We start from the raw sequence: 12,103 nt of genomic DNA, 5'->3' as shown, positions 1-12,103 counted from the left end.
TGTTTGTTCCCATGGGAATATTTAATCTGCAGCTTGTGTTAAGATCTGTTATGTAAGGTGTCCCATGATATTCATAATTTATTTTTCCCCTCATAGTTTATATCAGTTTTTTGCCCTTCAACAGGCCTTTCTGAGGAAATTTTGCATCCAACAAGACAATAAAGCCAACAATAATGTAATTCATTTAACCTTTTAAACATGTATTCATCAATGTAAATCTTAAATGCAAAAGCATTGATTTAGTATCCTGATGTTACAGATTATGATTCTTTATTATTTTAATAAGACTTTTGACAACTAGTATGCTATAAATGCCATCAAATTAAATGGATTGTACTAATAAATAGGACAATTTTATCTCAAAATCTTGCATCTAAGTTTGCTTCATTTTTTTATCTTCTATTTTGATTATGTATAGCCAGGTAACACTACTGTAAAATTTCTTCACCATTGTGTACACTTCTTAAAATATTAAAAAAATGACATTTGTACTTCCCTATAATAACAGGTTTTTTTTTTTTGCTAATCCTGCAGGCCTGAAGTTTTGGATAGTACTATTAACTCTTGGAGTGAATGCAAGGACAGTTTTAATTTTGGGATATTAGTCTGTCATGGATGAATCTTTGGATTTATTTCCCTTCCACACTAAGTGTGGCTTGCACTTTGCAAAGAGCAAGCATCATCTTGGAGCAGAAATACAGACCAGTGGTGGAAATGCCCACAAGCTAAAAATTCTAGCCCAAACTCCTGTTAAAATAATAAAAATAATTATAGTAAGGTAATTTTTGTAATTCAAATCTAATTAGGAACCACAAAAAAAAAAAAAAAAAAAATTGTCCATGAATGTCAGCACCCTGCTTTATCTGGGTCTCAGACCAGCACTCAGACCTCTGAATGTGCTTTGATTGATGGAAAGCTCTCCTTTGGGACTGCCATCTCTGCTGCCACTTTGTGCATTGAGCCATAAGGTGTGTAGCAAAATTGCATTGGCACAATTCCTGAGAAGATGATATCCCAGACTTCAAAGAGGGCAGCTGGAAGTTTTGCCAACTCTTCTGTTCTCTCTAGGGTTTATATGAGTTTTCCAACTGCTTTTTTTCTGAAAGCTTCAGCTGTTGTGTTTATTTGCTTATTTAGGAATATTTTGTCCTTTAAAAAGGCATAGGCTTTCCTATTTATGAAAAAACTGATGATGTAAACACATGGAAAATGCACTTTCAGAAGACAGTAATTAATTGCTATGCTAGTGTTTTGACTTGAGGAATCTGACATGACTTTTAAGTACTTTTGCAGGAAATAGTCAGTGTCTCTTGAGGGGAAAGGAACAAGGAAGAGGGAGAAAGTGGCTGAACAGAACTTTCTTGCTTCTGATTCGTCACTGCTGTCTTTCACAGCAACTATGATATACCTCCAATTTATACCCAGCAGCTAAAAGTAATCAGGCTGTAGCCAACTCACCATTGTCATCTCTACCTACTACTTGTGAGTGTGGGTAGAGGTAGTGACAAATCCGAACTACAAGATTCAATTTCTAAAGAAATATTAGCTGAGAAATTCATTGCTAGGTTGCTGAAGAGAAAGAGTTGATGCTGAACCCAAGAAGTGTGGAGCTAAGATATGTAAGGACAAGACAGGCTGCCTGGAATATCTTAGTGGCAGGAAAGGGTCCAGCCATGACATGAGGTCCAGTCAGAAAAGATTAATATGTTGGATACTCTTTCTTATGAAGCAGATTAGTTTGATTATTTGTGTATTATGGCACTTTTTAAAATGCCACCATCGTATTTCTATATTTATGATTTAGAGTTCAAAGGTAAGAAATTCAAGTAGGCAGAAAACTGCTAGGATTTTTAAAAATAGTTTGTGTGAGTTTTCTGCTAAATTTGGATCTAGGACTCTATCAAAGAGATAAATGCTATGTTTGTATAAAGCACTCCTACATTGCACATCTGCTGTGATGATGAGTGCTACAGGAAGAAGAAATTAAGTAACTAGAATGCTGTTGTGTATATACATTTCTGTTTTTATTTTGATTCCACTTAAACACACTGTAAGAATTTTATCATAGGAGTACAAAAATTCTTAGGTACATTTTGTAATTTCTGACACACTTATTTCTAGTCTTCTGCTCATAAAAGTGTTGCATCTTCCAGAATTTGTGCTTCACTGATGTCTTTAGAGCCAGTGTAGAAAAAAGTGCTGCCCATGCATATAATCTACATTGGATGAAAATCCACTTTTGTGATTTTTATATGTCCAAGCACAACTTTTTAAGCAATTTTCAAATTTCCTTTTCAAAAAGAGTTATTTCTAACTAATGCTGCTGATGTGATTATTCAACAGCTTTAAAATGCCAGAGTCCAAAACAGTGCTTTGTTAAATATTTACTGTATGTATTCAGAGTGATTCAGTGATCTCACACTGCCAGAATAACTCTCTGCGTAAGGCTGAGAGAAATAGAAAATACTCCATTTATTTGTAGAAAACTTGTCATCCAGGTTGGCAGAGTTAATCACCAAGAGAGACTGATAAGTAAAGGCTTGGAATATGAACATGGAAAAGACTACACGGTTCTACAGAAGTTCTTGAAATAAGAAAGTGAGTACATTCCACTGTATTTGTACAGTATTGTATTGTAGTTATTAACATTAAAAAGATGGTGAAGGATTTAATGACCTATTGCTAAGATGTAGAAAGTTGCAGTTTTCAGAAGTTTCAGAGAAGTATAGAGTGATCTGCATACTTGAAATAGTAGACAGCAATACAGTACTGTTAACATAAGGAAAACTTCACCTACTGATCTATGCAGATGCTACTCAGTGAAAATGTTGGTGAAATGACTTGAAGGCAGTATGAATTCAGCACAGGGGCTTCAGCAGTCTGGAGAAATGGTCCAATAGGAACATTGTGAGGTTCAGCAAAGGGAAATGCAGAGTCCTAAAGCAGGGGAAGAATGACCTTTGCAGCAGTGGCTGACTGGAATGCAGTTTTCAAGAAAAGGTCCTGGGCTTCCACATGTTTGAAAAATTGAACGTTGGCCAGCAATGTGTACTTGCAACAAAGAAAAGCAGCAGTCTCTTGGACTGCATTAGGAAGAGCATTGCTGTCAGGCTGAGGGAGACGATCCTTCTCCTTTATTCAGCACAAGTGAGACACATTTTGAGTGCTGGCACCAGTGCTGGGCCTCCCCAGTGCCAGAGAGATGAAGACATAATGGAGAAAGTCCAGTGAAGGGCAGTGAAGATGTTCAGAGGATTGGAGCACTGGGCATTTGAATAGAGGCTGAGAATTTGGACTACTAGCCTGGGGAAGAGAATCTCATCAAGATTACTCCATCAGTGGGAGTAATGCAGATGGAGTGAGATTTGTGTCAATGTATCCAGTGATGTTAGAAGGGGCAGTGGGTGCAGAATGAAGAACAGAAAATTTTGTTTGACCTTTTTTTGCTGAAAAGTGGTCAAGCAATGGAGCAAGTTTCACAGCAGTTCTGTGGGATGTCAATCTTTGGAGATACTCAAACTTGACTGAGTATGATCCTGAGCAACCTTGCTGTAGCTGACCCTGTTTGAGCAGGCAATGAACTAGGTCATTTTTTCAACCCCAACCACATTGTGATTCTGTGAGTTCCAACCTGTAATGCTAATGGGTTAATATGCATTGTTTTAATTAGTGTTGCTCTATATTGGGTGATAATTTGAGTATAGTTTTTGACAGAAAGACTTCAAAATCATGTTATATACCTAACATGACATAGAATAGTTTCCATCAAACATTGGATTGTTTGAGCAGATTCTTGCATGTAAATCTACATGGGATTGTTTTTAGTTAAGTTGCAGTTCAAAAAGCATATTTTATCTTTGATATATAGAAAGCTGTTCATTTTTCCTTGCACGTTTTCATTCTTCTTCATGTGGGAAAGTACTGTCAGAGGTCTTTAGTTTAGCAAGCCAGGTCAGATTACTGCTGGTAACGAAGCAGATTTGTAAAGCAGGCCCACTTGGAACATCTGGTTAGAGGAATGGAATAATTTCTGCTGCTTTTCCAGCTTTATTATACTATTACTTTTCCTTCTGAGTTTTCTTGTTAAAGTAAAAAATGTATTTCTTCCTTTTGTGGGCAGACTGATTGAAATGTACTGTTACTGTTTGACTATTGCCACTACTGGACTCATGAATTTTTAAGAAGTAAAACATAAGGGCACAAATAATACAGAGTCAAAAGTTGGTTTGTATATCAGAGTATTCACAGATAACATTTCCCCTATTTGCTCAGTCCTCATCCAGCTTTTCTCCCCACTGCATTGCTATTATCATTTCAAAGGAGAAAAGAACAGAGAGAATTTACAATATGCATTTCTTTTTCACTTTCTCTGTAATAAAATGCAAACAACTTTATTTTCCACAGGGCTATTGCTGGTTTGCTTTTAATCAAACAAATATCATACCCATTAATTATTGTTTGATTTAATTATTAATTGAATGATTGAGAAACAGTTTTTGGTGGTTCACAAAGATGCCTCTTGAGCTGCCCAACAAAGTTATAAATAAAGAAGGATGTGAGAAAGTGGTACTTCAAAAGTTCCATGTTAACGTTAATATGAAAGAACTCTCTATGAGTTATTTGCATTAACTAAAGATGACCTGAGATCAAAGTCAGAGCCCATTGGAGTTTGAGCTTCCAAGGTAGCCTAGTTCTGAAATGTCCACTGAAATCTTCCAGAAATGAAATATAAACTACTGTAATGGGCTATCAAAACTGTCAAGCTGGCTCAGCAGAATGAGTGATGTGTTTAAGTCTGATCGTTATTCGAAAGCTCCATGAAAGTAGAATAGATGCATCCAAATGGCCACAAGCAACTTCTGTATCCAATTATCAAAAACAAGCTTAACAAAAACTGTCAAGTGCTGAATTGTGTTTTTCTATCACACTGTAATTTGATAAAATGATTACCCTTAAGGAGGACTTTGTAGATTAATAAATAGCAATACAAAGCAGTAATTAATATCAAAAGTAAGTAATTCCAGTTTTAGCTCTCCTGCAAAAAATTTAAATGTTACTTTTGTCAACAATTCTCCAACAATGTTGTAAAGTGTGCTGGCACAAAAGGTGAAGGTTTAACATTAAGCAAAGCTTGATAGACTGTAAGTACTCACAAAGCTGCTCTTGTAGAAAATCACTGAATATGTAAAATTAATTAGTATAATTTTGATCAGCGATTCTCTCTCAGTAATAGTTTAACTGGAATTAATAATCAGCTGCTTTTTGTATCTTTTAATATATGCTTCTGACTTTGTGCATTAAAAATACAACTGAAAGTTTTGTTAGGGAGCCTTGCTGCAAGCTCTCATCTCTTTAAAATAAAGGCAAGACAAGCTTATGGAGAAGAAATATAATTAAAGTCATGGAAGAAATTGAAGAGAGTGGGTGAAATGAGGACAGCAAAGATTTATCTTTTCTCTCCCATTTAAAATCCAAAGCACTGGGGAGAGTGAAACCAGAGAGCAACGCAAACCACTTTTTAGCTCATAGCAAGTTACCTCTAAAGTGCTCAGCTAAAATTTCTGTTTTCTAGGCCTTTTGGAGATCCGCTGGGACTACTTCTCTGTGTTCCCCAGTTTTAGCACAGAGTAGATTAAACACAGAGATATGAAGCTAAGAAAACACAGTAAATGTTATTTTCAGTATTTGATGTAGGTACTGTGGTCTTATATTTCCAGGTCCACTAATAAGTTTCACAGTAACTTGCTGTTTTTCTTGTTGTACTTTATTGTAAATTTGTAGTATCAAATGCTTTCATTCCGAGGAAAAACATGAGATTTTTATCATTTATGAAGGAAAAAGATGTAAGTTAGAAGGGAAAATGTATATATCCTCTAAAAAAATAACAGATTGAGTGAAAAAAAATCTGAAATACATTGGCTTAAGATGATCTTATGAAGTATTACATACTGGGAGTTAAATTCCTGTTGTTTAATGTTTAGATAGGTTCAAGAACAGAAATTCAAGATCCAAGGAGTGCTTGTGAAGCATTCTGACAGACACGATGTTTGTTACTGAGACCAATTCAAAAAGGAAGATTTTGTGTTTTGATGACACAGTAAAAAGCATTTAAAGAAAGATTTTACAATAAGTCTGAAGTGAAAGATGCTTTCCTGTTTTATTTCATTTCCAACTGAAGTTGGATCTTTTAGAAGATAGCCAGGAGCTGGACTGAACAGTCCCTATGGGTCCCTTTCAGCTCAGGATATTCTATGATTCTATTTGCCATACTGAATGTCTCACATTTACTACTGGTAATAATTTTGCACTGCTATTTCAGTGGCTTTCAGTAGATGGCAATTCATGTTTTACAGTGCAATGTACTTTACATGGATAAATCACACCTTCAGACTTTGGCTTTTTAGTCATGGATTAAGCTAGGGTAAAGGATGGTTAACCTTCTCAAAAATTGATAGTTTGCTTTGTTATTAAGATCAATCCTTATTTTACTTACTAAAACAAGCAGAACTGTGGTGTATGAATTCAGAAATTCAGAATTGTGAATTTTTCCTATGGAAAAGCTGCCATCAGGAGAAGGGTTTTTTTTTTTTTAAGAGATCACATAAAGCAAAATGATATTAAAACTGTTACTGCTTTGTTGCAGCAAGGAAATATGAACAGAAAACATTTTGACAAGAAAAAAAAAAAGATATAACAAAAAGCCAACTACTGGAAGTAACTTTTTATGTGACAACTGATCTGACTGAAATAGAAGAAACAAAGTGAAGGGAATGGAATTTATTAAATGATTATACTCTACATGAAAGATCTGGAAGAAATATAGTAAAAACTACAATAAATCTTGAAACTGAAGCCTATTCACATTTTCACAAGTGTCTGTATTGCAAAAAAAAAAAAAAAAAAAAAAAAAAAAAAAAAAAAAAAAAACAGTTTCATAGTATCTATTTTTATTTATTTATTTATTTTTGCTTTGGAATGAAAACAGAATTAAAAATGTTTCCAGTCATCTTTATTTCATCCATGAATTAAGAATATTTTAATACAATATAGCGTTTAAGCTTGGATCTTAAGTTTAAGCCTGATTGGTGTTTTATCTGCAAACTTTCAAAATGACTTAAAATGTTATAGTAATAATTTCTTCTTTTATCTTATATGTATAAAACAGGTATATATTATGCATAGGAAAAACATATGTTTTTCTAGCAGAAAAAGGAAGGTATATTGCAGGACTTAAGAACTTGCAGTGTTTTCATTGTTGGATATCTAGAGCATCACTCTTGACATCATTAGATCGATAAATGACTTCAGTGTTGTCTATCCGCCTCTTGAAACAGGTAGGCTAAATGCCAAAGCTTGGAGGTAAATTGTCATTGCTGAGAAAAGGTGGTCTTGGGAGGATGGCAGGGCATGGTCCTTGCAGGCTGCATCAGAGGAAGATGGGAAAGCAGTGCATAATGCATTTATAGCTGCTTATTTTTTCAATATCTTGTTCCTTAATGAATTTCTTCAAGGCATGATTTTGGCTGGCTTGACATAAGCCTGAGAGTCAAGTTTCTTCCCTTAATTTGATCTGATCAGTTGTTGTATGGAAGCATGTTTTACCATGTTCCATGTAATTGCCCTTGGACAACAAATACGTGTCCTAAAAAGTTCAAATGCTTTGAACAATATGTAAAGCATCTCCAAAAAGAGCAGATAGTTTTGTTAAGTGTTCAACTCCTGCAGTTCCTGCTTTTTAACTTAAACTTCAAAGTAATGAAGGTTGAGATGGCACTTCCACTGTCTCAGGTTTAGTTGTATGATCATAAATAGTAGGTGAAAGTCAGACATGCAGTAATAATTTCTGTCAAAGAGTTCACAAAAACAGAAGATGGATGCTTTGAACTTAATGCCCTGAGTCATCGTTATGACTTATTATACTCAATATACTCTTTGCTTTAATTAAAATAAAATCTTCACCAGGGTTTTTAGATATTTCCTGACAAATTCTTTTCTTTGTTTTCTTGTATTGCACTACTTTCCTCTTTTCTTACATTTTGAATGGAAACTTCTTAAAATAGAAGCTTCTTTTTCTAATTGTAATTGCACAACATAAAGGGCAGAATGGAGAATCCTGTTACTTGATTAGACCTTCAATGTTCAAGTAAATAATGACAACAGTAATAACAATTTATGCCCTACAGTGTTTTAACTTGCCACAAGAGACCCACAGCTGAAAACAGCAAAGGTGAAATATCTCCTTCAAATGGACCAGTGATGCTGAACATATTTGGAGTGGGGGATGTGTGTGGGAAAGGTAAGAAAAAAATTGCCAGCAGTGTTGACAGGAAAACTCATATGAACTTTAGCAAAGATTATTCTGCAAATGCCATTCTAAACAGACATACCTCTATGAACAGTAGCCTGACATTTATAACTGTACTAAATAATGCAACAAAAGACTTTTCAAGGTTCATGTGAACCTTTCCACATGCATACTTTGCAGTTTCTTCAATTATTTACTATGTTTAGAAGCATCTCAGTAAATCAGGTTTTTTGAGACACAAAGCAAATATTAACTGCTGAGTTACATGAGCATTTTGAGTTTGTGTTGGAGGAACGATATAAATTCTGTGTGATTTGTGGGTTTTACAAAACAGTGAAGCAAACTACTTTTCCAGTTCTACCAGTAGAAACCAAATAACTTGATCTATTTTTTGTGAGTTTTAAGTATCTGGAACATCACAGTAATACTGCATTAGCAAGAGAAATGAGTAGCTGATTCTATACTGTTGTGTACTAGTGGCTGTGTATTTCTTAAAATCAGAATAAAATTTCCTGCTTGTTATGAGCAGAGTGGAGAAACCTGAATGAAAGTTTATTGCACTTAATTGCTGTTTTTTACTGATAGTGTTATAACTGAGAAATTTGTTACATTCTGTTCATATATAAGAGGCCATCACTACCATGCTTTAGTCTGACCAAAGTTAATGAGGTATCTACAGTGAACTCTTTCATGAAGAGTAATTTTAATGTATTAATATCACTTTGTGTGAGAGCATGTATATATTTAGGAAATACATGAATATGGGCTACAGGGATTTTGTTGATATGTAATCTATTCAGCTATGGTTAGTGATATTGCAGATATTCTATGAATTGCTAAAAGTTGGTAAAAAAGGAAAAAAGTTAGAAATGTTTTCTGGAGAAATTACAGTAAAAGTACTTTATCTCTCTGTTTTTGAGAACATAATTGGAAACTATGAAGAATACAAACCCCTTTCACTCGTGAGCTTAATAAAAGAGCAAGAATATAAATATGCCAATGAACTATAGATTCAGCATTTGTTGAAGTAAGTCCTTCTCAAGGTAAATTAGTGCAAGGTAAATTTTCCATTGCCATGACTAGTGTGCTGACAGCAACACCAACTCAGCTAATCTAAATGGTTCTAAATGTGTATAGTTCTGTGCTGTTCAGGCTCCTGTGTGCATTGGTCTGCAGCTTGCTAATGAAGGAAATCCTGCTTTCTTTAGTAGTGGGTGGGCAGTGAGAAGCAATGTTCTGTTCTTTCCAGAAAGCCTTCACCTGTCCAATGTCAAAGTAATTGTTTGAACCATACTAGGATATTCCCACATTACATGTCTACTTAAGAATATTTTGGGTCATAAGTGGGGTTTCTGAAACTGCTTAAGATTTTGATTTTAGAAGCTTTTTTCTTTAAGCTCCTAAAACTCTTCAGGCTTTCGGAAAACTTTGTTGCCTGGAAAAGTTTTGTTGAAGATTTTAGTAACTTGCTGTAGCATTGCTTCTAAATGAAGTAGATCTTGGTTGTTCCTTTAGAACCTGACATGATCTCAGCTGTCTTAATAGGTGCATTTGTTCTGTGCATCATGGTATCTACTACCTTCAATCACTTCTCTCTTCTGTTTGCTAATTTGGGAAGTAGCAATGCAGCTTTTCTATGGTGTAGCAGGTCTGCTAATGTCACAAGGATTTACTAATTTAAAGAATTATTCTAAGGTGTAGAAAATATTGATAACTGTAAAAAAATTAGAAAAAAAAATTATTTCCTTTTTGGAAAGAGACAAGAACCTTTTGTAGAAGTTATGACAGAAGTCCTGTTTTTTTTTTTTTTTTTTTTGTCTTCTTTTCATTAATTAAGGAAATCTAGAGATTGTCTTTTGAGAATTATTACCTTGAAGGCCATTGTTAGGAAGATTTGTTGGTTCTTGCATAATGAAGTCCTCAATATATCTAATAGAAAGATGTGCTCCTTTTCTATTGAATTTCAAATGGACCATAAAAATATTTCAGAAAACAGAACTATTATCTTTAGTATGTTTTTTAGAAAGGTTTTGAAAGCTCTACAAGAGTCAGAAAGTCACTGAGGATCTGCTCATTTGGGTGATCCAAATACAAGTTTGGAAAAGAACCAGTGTATAAGCTCAAGCAGATCAAGCAACTCTCTCTTGGCCTCAGACAACAGGACAGGCTGCAGTCCATGTTTTCAGAACTTGTGAATTTCTCTTGAATGGCTCATAAATAGTGTTTTGTTTCATGGTAACTTTTAAAAAGAAATTGATTTTCTACTTGGATTTTTATCAATATCAAAGGGAACAATTTTCTAAATATTCAGTGGCTTGCCCTTCCCCCTGACTCTCTCTGTGGTAGAATACATCAGAGCAAAACCCATAAACCATCCTTTCTAAAATATAATGGAGTGTGACTGCTAATAATCATATATCTCAAATACTGAAACGGTTCTTTATAATTCTTTGAAAATCTCTCAGTATCCCTGGGGAAGATGTAATCTGTATCAGAAAATCCAGTAATATTTACCTCAGATCCTTGTTGTCTTTATAGATAGTCTTTATAATGTAAGTATTAAATATGTGCAGACACGGCTTAGTGTCAAGGATTAAAATTTAGTTGTACAAACAGATTCTTTCTCATATTTCAGGGATTTGTAGGACAAGATTCTTTTGCTTACAGATTTGCTCTCTACACGAACTGTTCTAGAAATTCAACAAAATTAATTTATAACCAAGTATATGAAGTAATTTATTTAAATCTAAAGCATAGAGTGGTCAAAGCTAATGGAACTGACCACTGAATCTAGGTCCCTATCTGTAAAACAAAGTGTCTGTACGAGTAAAACAAGAGAATGTAATGTTGAGTTTGGGGAGAATATTTAAGACCCCCAAAACTATTTTATTGTGGTATGCCATCTTGGATCAATAAAAGAAATACTAATCTTTTGCTAGCATTTCGTGTTAAAAAGTTGTCTGAACATCCTTTTCTGCAGTGAGGAAGGAGTGCAAAGTAATTTTGCTGATAATGGGTGCACATTAAGTAAGATAAAAAAAAAAAAAAAGCAAAACAAAATGCCTTCTTTATTTCCTTAACCAGTCTGATATTTCAAAATGTTGAACGTGGTATTTCTGTCTTAGCTAGTGAACATGAGATTTCCTAAAATGAAAGTTAAGTGGTTAAAATGAACTGAAAACATTCAGTTTACTACAAGTGAGGTAGGCCAGCATAGTGACCTCCTGAGCGTTTGTTGTTTTTTTTTTTTTTAAGGAATTAATTTTCTTAAGGATTACTTCAGATTGCTGAAGGCTGTGTCACATTCTTTATGTATATGTCTGATAGCTGCACTCAGTCTAAATAGGCAAAGAAAAAATAAATAGTAACATGACTATCAGTTTGTGAAATGTCAGTTTTAATTTCTTGATTGGCTCACCAATCTCTCCTCTTTCAAGAAAGGACAGGAAGGGAAAAGCAACAGTTATTTTTGACATGCCCTTAGGTAATTATATTCTTCTTCATCAGACAAGAATGTGTATGCTTGACTGAACAATCCAGAAATTAAAAGCTGCTGCACTTATTTGAAAGGCATGTTTTCTTTTGAGGTTTGTGCCACCATTTAGAATAATCTTTGTCTCATTTTAGCTATGATCCTCTCTTGGGGAATCGAGTAGGATTGCTTCTTATAGCATTACTGATGAAGATATAGCTGATCAAAAGTGTAGTAGTGTATTTTAACTTCCAATTAAATTTTAGTATAGAAGACAGGAGTAGCACGTGTCACAGCATCATGCTGGGCTGGTTTGCCTGTTAGAG

General features: G+C 34.5%; 1 long non-coding RNA gene across 2 annotated transcripts in view; it reads left to right on the top strand.

The window, feature by feature from the left end:
- Nucleotides 1-12,103, top strand: part of LOC116226157 (uncharacterized) — a 100,057-nt gene that overhangs the window by 75,354 nt on the left and 12,600 nt on the right. For both annotated transcript variants that reach the window (XR_016465832.1, XR_016465831.1), the window contains one exon: nt 8,184-8,296. This is a non-coding gene — a long non-coding RNA (uncharacterized LOC116226157). The remainder of the gene's footprint in view (nt 1-8,183; nt 8,297-12,103) is intronic.

This window comes from Phasianus colchicus, chromosome 4 (genome assembly GCF_987193195.1).
Source record: "Phasianus colchicus chromosome 4, bPhaCol1.hap1.1, whole genome shotgun sequence".
NCBI classification, from domain to species: domain Eukaryota; kingdom Metazoa; phylum Chordata; class Aves; order Galliformes; family Phasianidae; genus Phasianus; species Phasianus colchicus.
This window is presented reverse-complemented; position numbering and strand designations above follow the sequence as displayed.